Source organism: Lissotriton vulgaris, chromosome 2_1 (assembly GCF_964263255.1).
Source record: "Lissotriton vulgaris chromosome 2_1, aLisVul1.2, whole genome shotgun sequence".
Classification (NCBI taxonomy): domain Eukaryota; kingdom Metazoa; phylum Chordata; class Amphibia; order Caudata; family Salamandridae; genus Lissotriton; species Lissotriton vulgaris.
The window spans coordinates 670,013,141-670,020,948 of NC_141687.1; positions in this window are offsets into that span (position 1 = coordinate 670,013,141).

Sequence of the window (7,808 nt, forward strand, 5' to 3'; positions counted from 1 at the left end):
GTATCTGAGTTGCTGTCCTCTTCACTCAGATATGTCACTAAGTCCACTTGTTCTAAGTCCTGAATTGATAGACCTGAAGTGGTGGTAGTGGGCATATGCTCTTGTCTCTGGGGTCGGTCAGCGAAGAAGGTTTTCAGTTTGAGTTTGCGAGTAAATTTGAACAAGTCTATTTGTGTTTTGGTAAGATCCCAAGAGGCAGTCGGACAGAAAGAGATTCCTTTGTTTAGGATGTTGGTTTCCTGACTGGATAGTGGAATATGGGATAGGTTCTTTACCAGGTTTATAGATGTTAATTTCCTCTTTCCATCTCCTTTTTTCTTGACCTCGTGGTCATGCCTATGGGTGTAGTCTGTTGGCATCCAGATTGTGGGGAACCTGCCGTGGTTCAAATATTTGTGTTGTTTGACATTTTGATACTGAGTCGGTAGCACAGTACCTCCTCTAAACAATTTACTTTGCATCTTGAGTTGTCACCCTCTGGTGCTGGGGCCGGTGAGTCAATTTCTGAGCTAGTTGAGGCCCCCGATTGTTGTCTCTCACCTTCCGTGTTCGTTATATCCTGAGGTTTTGAGTCATATCTTTTTGCGAAAGTATAGACTCTTTCGAACTGATAGTCCAGTTGATCCCTTCTAAACTTGCGTTTTTTTCTTTTGATGATGTCCTCTTCGAATTCATCAATGATTTGATTAAGAACTACGTAGTTTTTCTTGGTTAGTTCTCCCCAGTTAGAGACCTCGATATGTTTACTAAGATTGTCAACCTCTGTTTTGGCTTTGTTATATTCTTCCTCCGAATGATCAATCAGTTGTCTGATCATGTTGTTTGAACATTCTTTAAGGTTCTCCGGTTGATTCGTACTTACCTTAGGGGGTTAGGGGATTGCGCCCCCTGTCCAAGGCAAGAATAAGAGAAAACTATATGCTCATTCTATTGGCGAGTAAGGGATTGGGACTTTTTTTCCCCTTCACTCTCTAAAATTACTCCACAAGGTCAAATCCCAGAAAAACCAGCGAGCTCAATAAATCCACAGAAATCCATGAAAACAAAACGCCAAATCTGAACAGAGTGGCCCAATTAGAACGCAAACAGATGTTCCTACCAAAAATGAAACAAAAGGAGAGCACAATGATGCGGTTTATCACAACTATAATAATGGCCATCACCAAATAAGACAAAGCCTGAAGAGACACTGACGCCTGCTGCACCAAACTCCTAGTCTAACTGAACACCTTAAAACATATCCAGAAATGACCTTCAGGCGAGCACCCAACCTCAAAAGCATTTTATTCAAATCTGAATTTGAGGACAAGAGAAACCCTATCACCGCGTTCCTAGACAGACCACCAGGATATCACACATGCAAAAACTGCAATATTTGCAAATTGAGCCGCAGAAAGACTACAAAAGTACCAATGACACAAGGAGATGAATTCACTATCAAAGAATGGATAGACTGCAACAGCAAATTCTGCATCTACGTAACTATTTGCCCGTGCAATCTCCCATATATTGGTAGCACGATAAGACGCCTTCGAATTAGCATCCAGGAACATTATCGTAACATACACAAACACAACTCTGGTCATCCCCTAACAGAACATTTCCATGACAAACACCAGCACAAAAAAGATTTCCTATTTTTTGGTCTGGAAATTGTACACCAAACAAAAAGAGGGGGCAACCGTGAACTAAGACTAAGAAGACGAGATAGTCAGCTGATCCTGAAATATAAAACAATCGACCTAGGTCTGAATAAAGACACAGAGATGCATATGTGGCTGGGAGATGACTAATTATTGACATATAACACGCTTCTAGCCAGAGATGTGACCTTCTCTCTCAGCCAATGCCGAACTTTAAAACCTACCACCAGCTCCCCATGAACAATTGCTCTCTGAATGCCTAGCCATCTGGGAACTTGTCTACAAAAACAAACCCAAATACAACCATGCAAATGTTTAAGTTACAACGCAAGATTACCCTTTGTAAACTTTCTACTTTCATGTTGTTCCCATGTCGAACTGCGCACCCACCACCTCCTCCTCAAGAATAGTTGACTTTTGAAAGCCTAACCATTCTGTAATCCTGTCGATCAGCACATAACTTTTTAAAAGCTACAACGCGACAATACCCTTCCGTATAATTATTTACTGTCATGTTGATCGTTCTTCAACACTCTTATTTTTGATTGGTAGCAAAACTTGCAATTTTGAATACCCCTCCTTCCTTTCCCAAAAGGAAACTTTCCCTTCACATCATCTCCATGGTTACCCCTTGCTAACCTTTCTCCGACCCTTCATGCATTCTCGCCACCCAATTGGTAACTACCGCAATAAATAGGGCTCTAGCACTTTTCCAATTGGACATGGTTTAATCATTACGAATATTCCACTCAACAAGCCGTCCTCTCTCTCGGACCAAACAAACCACCATCTCGGGATGACACCGAGCACGCAAATGTTTAACCCCAAATTAGGTAGAAAAATATTTTTTTTAGACATAATCTACCCATTGCACAGCCCACCAAAACCACTCTAAGATGGTACCCAATTTTGCGAACTTTCCACTTCCGGTTTAACACACAGAAATAAACGCACTCATCATCTCATAATGACCGCCCTGAATCCTCGCATATCCTACCAACGCTACCAGACTACAGAGACTTTACCTGGCATTATGTCCGTATTCGAGGTAAGCCCACCCGAGTGAGCCTAGAACCTGCCCGCACTAATTAGAATTTTTACATTTGATTGAGTCCCGTCTTGCACGTTCTTTCTCCCATGAATGCCGGAATAACCTTACATATCCACGATGCTGACAGAACCCATCCAAACTACACCCGGTAAGGCCAGCTTACCACCAGCATATTTGCCACTCTCTGTTGTTTTCTTTAGCCGATAGCCGCCCACCTAGCTTAATACAGCGTGAAATCCGATATATATTATGCGTCGGTTAGGCGAGTGAGATCGCGTCTCCTTGCCCGTTAATTAAACTCCCTGGCCGACTTAGGCACAGAACCATCGTAGATTTTTTCACTACTGGTTAGGAAGATTTTCAATCTACTCTCCTATGGTTCTTACTCTCATATAACCACCTGTTTATATTTTTACGCGCCAAAAACTATCCACTCTCACTACACCGTATGACCGTAACGCTAATTTTGCACTATTCTACGAAACTCCCAATTTTATTCCATGATTTAAACTCACATGCCGTGTCACCTCTATTAAGTAACTGCTGCTGAACCTGTGATTTTCACTTCACAATGTCACTACCATCGCATGGAAGAGAACATTTGACCAACAGCCCAGATGCCGATATGTACTGTCCGTTTCCTCTTTTCTTCTCAAATTGCCCGGAACCCTGCTGATCCTGATGCCCACGGACTCTAACTATACCTTTCCCAATTTATTGTTTTCCATTTGCGAATTTGAACCACCTGTACCACAACCATGCATATGCCACCTCGCAAATGCTTTACCATATATCAATGTCTTCACCAATGCGTACCCGCATATGTTCCCATACTGTCTTACATGTAACATAACATGCACGCAACCTACTCTTTTTCACGGTCTCCCGCTAACCTATATTGTTTTCAAATTGTGTCAATGTCCTCTCATTTTGGAAAAACGGGCTACCAGTACCACAATTGAAAACACACATAATGCATGTCTACCAAATGTAAATTTCGCACAATGACTAAATGAAATACTTCCTCACGCCTATATGTACCTTTGCCTCTCTATTCAAATGATCTTTTCACTACCTTTGTTTTCCCTACGATCTGGGTTTTTGAATATGCTTTTTTACTCGAATATGGCTTTTTACTTATAATCGAACTAACAACATGTATATTACGAATTGCCCGCCTGCCAAAAATACCATTACTGTACTTCATCACAATACTGTTTGTGACTTTTTGCATTACAATGTGAAATGTTTTCCTATTAATATAATTGTGAATATGTAATTACAATCAACCTATGACCACTGCCCCAACCATGCAAACTCTCCTCCCCGTGTTCTCCTACTTTTCCCTTCGACCTCTTAAACTTGGCGCTGCCACTTCTTGCTTATCTCTTAAACTCTCCCCACCTTTACCTATCTCACCCAACTGACTCTTACCACACATTGTCAAACCCTACACTAACACACCCCTGTTGTTGTACTCTACCCACCTCAACCCCTTTCTCTACCCTGATTCTTTCTCCTTCTATCTCTTTCTCTATTCCCTCCTTAATCGTTCTCCACCCCAACCCTCTTCTCCCTCTACCTCCACTATATGTCCACAACACTAACCCTAATCACTGCTCAATGCAAAACAATGTACTTACAGCCCTGAGGAAGCCCCGGGCTGGATGGCCATGCAAGGGGCAAAACACATGTTGGCGTTTTTTTCTTCTCACCCACTCTGATGACAGGAGTGCAAATAAACCTTCAAACACTTCATGTTAAACAAATGCATATTTGGAATCTTTCCCAGGAAAAATCTCAGGTGAAAAGTATCTTGCCCAGACAAACCTGTTGATTTGTACTTACCTTAGGGGGTTAGGGGATTGCACCCCCTGTCCAGGGCAAGATTAAGAGAAAACAATATGCTCATTCTATTGGCGAGTAAGGGATTGGAACCTTTTTTCCCCTTCGCTCTCTAAAATGTCCCTACTGTTGCACTCACTGGAGTGGGAATTGTCATTTTTACCCCTCCACTATCCATCACTTTTCCTACTGTTGCACTCTTTGGAGTGGGAATAGTAATTAGTAATTTTTACCCCACTGCTAACCAACACGTTCCCTCCTGTTGCACTCACTGGAGTTGGAATAGTAAATTTAATTATTTCACTATCCAACATTTTCCCTACTTTTGCAGTTATTGTATTGCGAAATGTACTTTTTTATAGTTTACTGTTTTCATTATAGAATGGCTTTTTTAATTTTGAATTATTGATACATGTATATATTTTTTTATATAATTTAAAAGTTTAAAAACTTAAAGATAATAGTTAATAAGTTATTTTAAAGTAAATGCATGAATTATTATTATGTTTGTGTGTTTATATTACGTTTATTTTTTATATTTAGTTAAAATGAATATTACATTTAACATTTTTTAAAGAGTATTAATATTTTATAGATTTAATATATAATATTTTATTTCTTTTATAATTTTGAAACAATATGTTTTACATCTATATTTTTAACTTAGATATTTTTGATTTGATATTTTTGTACTTACCTGTTTAAGTATAGGGAGTCGATATGTTTGCGTTCTATATATTTTTAAAAAATATTTTTTACATCAATGTTTTTAGCATTGATATTCTATCAGTGAATCATACCTAGCTTACCCTAAGACTTGCACTGCAAACAGAGCATATGGCAATGTTTGGCTCCTTCTCGCTAACCATAAAGAAGTCCCAAACTGTGGAGGTCCACTTTCTGACATTAGTGCTAATGCTAATGTCGGAAAAATGGCATTAGGTCGATGTTTTGATGTTTGACTCTCTCACAGTGCCTACTTCTAAGGTGGTTGTGGATGTATATCGCTCCCAGGGCCTTGCAAATATGAAAGCTGGCGGTGATGGTATCTGTGCCACATCCCTCAGAGCCGGTTGGGATGAGGCAACCTCGTTCTCCACTGTGGCTGGGCTTACATCCATGATGACTGGCTCGTCGTCATTCTCCTCTTCATCATCCATAACTCTAAGGCTTTCAGAAACCTTCCTTTTTCCTAGCCTTTCTTGGTGTGGCTCTGACTGAGGCAGCATCAAGTGGATTCTTGATCATTAGAAGTGGGGTTTGGAGAATAAGATGATGTAGTACCCCTCCTTTTTCTCCCTGGAGATCTGTAAGACAATTGATCTTTTGAAAGAGGGGCTTCTTCTACTTCCTCAGCATGAAGCTCAATCTCCTAAACTGCTCCTACTTAGGGAGGAACTACTATTGCTGGCTGAGGCTGTTGTTGTCTACTTATCTGAGTTTCCTGTAACAATTGGGTACTACTTTGCGAAAGAGATGAGTCAATTTCAACATCACTGCTCGGTTGCGTTGCGTGATTAGACTGGCTAACTCTGTGCCAGACATGGGCTTGGGCATAGGTTAGGTTGGGTCCACTGCTGCTATAGTGTTGCAGGCACAAATTCTCCAAAAAGCCCAGGCCCGAGCCCTCCTACCGATAATCATGTATAAATCTGTGTATTTGTAAAATGATTTTTGCTAATCGATGATTTTTTGTATGCAACCCGATTTTCAACAACTGATAATTTTTTATGTGGGGCCCTAATGTACATTTAGTCTATGTCCGGTATAAATGTGATGTATGTATTTATGGTGCTGCATGATATTGGCCTAATTTTAAGAAAAATTCTTTAATGTTAAAAATTTGCATATCACAGTGAGGAGAATACTTATCCTCCTTGCTTCTGTAATTAGGAAAATTCCACCCAATTCGCAGGAATATTGTGTGACTCGGGGTCGAGAAAGGGTAGGTTTTTTGATCACATGTATTTTACATGACTTGCCTAGCGATCCACCTAATTAGTATCTCTGCGCCCCGTCTCTCACGAATTTTTAACATTAAAGAATTTTTGTTAAAATAATTTTGATTAAACATATACAATTTATGGTGTTTAGGAAGGGAACAGCTATCTGTACCTTCAACAATCAAATTATAGGTCCTCGTAAATTGTTTTGCAAAAAAACAGGGAGGGACCTAGTACCTTTATGAGCCCTGACGAAAGCCCCGGACCAGTTTTTTGCCTTTCCCTGTGGGCTGAAACATGTTGGGTAACCCTTAGGGTCTTAGGACCATAATATTCTGAAAAGACCCGCTTTTACCTTTTTTTAAATCCACTGCATCCCCATTATTAAAGTGATACCTGGGGAAGTAGTAGGATTTTTATTCTTTAAACCCCCCTGGCCTATATCTCCTAAGAGCTCCCTGAAAAATGGACAAACCCACCCATACCTTTAGGAGTCTGGGTGAACCCGATGATAAGCAGGACACCATTAGGGTGTGTGAGGGTTAAACAATAAAAGGAATGTTTTCCTTTCCGCCACAGCGGTACATACCACCAATAGGAGTTTTAGAGGCATTAGGAGCCATTCTGGGTTTGGATACAATTGTGGAAAGAAGTTTACACTTGGGAGGAGGTATCCATATGTCTACCTTTCTGACCCCTATGGTATCAGTGGATTTTTCCGCTGTCACCTATTGGCTATAGTTTCCTTAATATAACCTATCGAGGGAATTTTAAAGCCCTGATCCATGGCCAAACAATCCGCTAAAATCAAGCGGTTCAAACCTTTATCTTCATGTGACTAGATCTTTATCCAGCAAAGGAATGGTTTAATTGCCACTTGATCCGCCAGATAATCCACCCCTAGCTCTTCATGGACAGACCAAGCTGTTGTACCCAGTAGCGGCCCGTGGTGGGAGTGCTGCCGGGCGCTGACGTGGGGCGGGGGAGGAGCAGTGTGGGGGTAGTAAATTACGATTACGGCCGATTAGAGGTAAGTAAACATACAGATAAATAAAACAAATTTTGTTATGCGCGTTGCATCGCCAAATGCACTTAACTCAGGAAGGTGCTGGACAGTAAAAAAACACATTAACCATTCTCACTTCAATAAAACGTATCTTAGGGAAGGTTTTGGACAGTTAAAAAGGCAACATGTACTATTCCCACTCCATTTTAACTGAGGTCAGGGAAGTAGCTGAATAGTAAATAGGCAGCATTTATGATTCCCACTACAATATCACTTAACTCAGAGAAGGTGCTGGACTCCACTGTAATTTAACACATAGC